Genomic DNA, 1,715 nt, shown 5'->3' with positions numbered 1-1,715 from the left:
TTTTGCTTATGTTTAAAGTCCAGCTAGGAGGCTGCCAAGCCTAGCCCATTTTTCCACCCTCTGTCAACACTTACTGTCATGTACCTGAACTAGAGCCAAACAGGACGCATTGAGGTATTACTGATTCTACCATCTCAGTGTCTATATTGATGATGAGTTCCTTCTATTTAGAAAGTATTCTCTACTTTCCTGATGAATTTACTCTTTCTTTGAGAATAGTTCAAATGACATGGTCTATTTGAAGATCTACAGAATTAAACATCTTGACGTCAGAATTTATAGCTCCTTCATTAGCATTTTCAGAATACTGTATAGATGTTACACAGATTTCCCACATCATAGTTTATAAAATTATTTGCATAGCTTAATTTTTCATAAGATGCTGAACATCTAGAGAGTAGAAAAGATGTGTTTAATTTGTATTAAGGTAGCAGCAAATATTGGTAAGCATCTATTTGTGATAGGGAGCTCTGTTGGTAATAGTTAGGAGGGGCACTGCCAATGGTAAGGAGTTGAGCTGCCAGCCCGAAGACACACGGTTCGAATCCACCACCTGCTTCAAGGGAGAAATATGGGCAATCTTCTCTATGGGCAATTTACAGCCTCTGAAAATGTCTGAATGATCAGCTATGAATTGAGAGCCCAACATGCTGACCAGGTAAGAGTTTTCTGGAGTCATACACATGAGGTGTGGTCAGAAAGTCCAGAGGAACCTGGTGAATCCACAGGAGAATCAACTTAAGACCCAGGACTACAAGTGTTATATAAATCACACACCAAAACAGAAAATAAGAATATGGTAGAACTAACAAAGCTGGTTTGGTTTGCTGTTTGGGTTTTTTGTTGTTGTTGCTGTTGTTGTTGTTTTTTTAAGTTAGCATCACTCATTTGAAGTTTTCTATCCTCTCAGATTTTCCCAGCCCTAAGAAATCTCCCTCACCTTCAAATCCTCCAGGGCACTTATTTCTGTTAAGACAATTTGAAGTTCCTTTTTTTCATATTGTGGTTGTTTATCTTCATTCCTGGTACCGTTTTTCCTCTTCTGCCTCATCTTTATAAATATATCAAAAGCAATGCAACTTTAAAAGACATCTTGGGAGCAAGGTAGAGAATAAACCAATTAAACAACAAATAATGGTAAATGTTAAATTTTAAGAAGATTGAGACTATGGTCTATGAACTTTTATAAATCTCATAGCACTAAGCAAGAAATATTCCTGAAATAAATCAAATTGTGATAGCCAAATGGTAAAAACATTCTTTAACTTTAAAAGAAGGTGACATTTTTGTAATCTTTTCCTTTAAAATCATCTTTTTTACCAGTACATTTGCACAGATGTTTATCTCATATTCTCTTCTTGTATTTTCATCTCTCCTAATCATGCCTTCTTTCTATGGCTGTCTCTGATAAGAAGCTACGCTGCAATCCCAAAGGCACAGGGTTCGAGATCACCAGCCGCTCCATGAGAGAAGGATAGGCAACCTCCTCCCATGCAATTAACTGCCTTTGAAAACCCACCAGAGGGTCAGCAATGGGTTGGTTCCTTGGTTCTGACTGAACAGTACACAACAACACAACACAACAAAATTATATCCTTCTTATAAGTCTTTTTGAGGGAGAAAAAAGAAACTTTCAGATTCTTTCATGTTCCATTTTTTGTTTTCTAGTAGAATAGAAATATATTTATTTCAGCAGAATTATAAAGTAAAATACA

The sequence above is a fragment of the Elephantulus edwardii genome, unplaced genomic scaffold, assembly GCF_000299155.1.
Source record: "Elephantulus edwardii isolate Elephantulus edwardi_28Jun2011 unplaced genomic scaffold, EleEdw1.0 scaffold00042, whole genome shotgun sequence".
NCBI lineage: Eukaryota > Metazoa > Chordata > Mammalia > Macroscelidea > Macroscelididae > Elephantulus > Elephantulus edwardii.
This window is presented reverse-complemented; position numbering follows the sequence as displayed.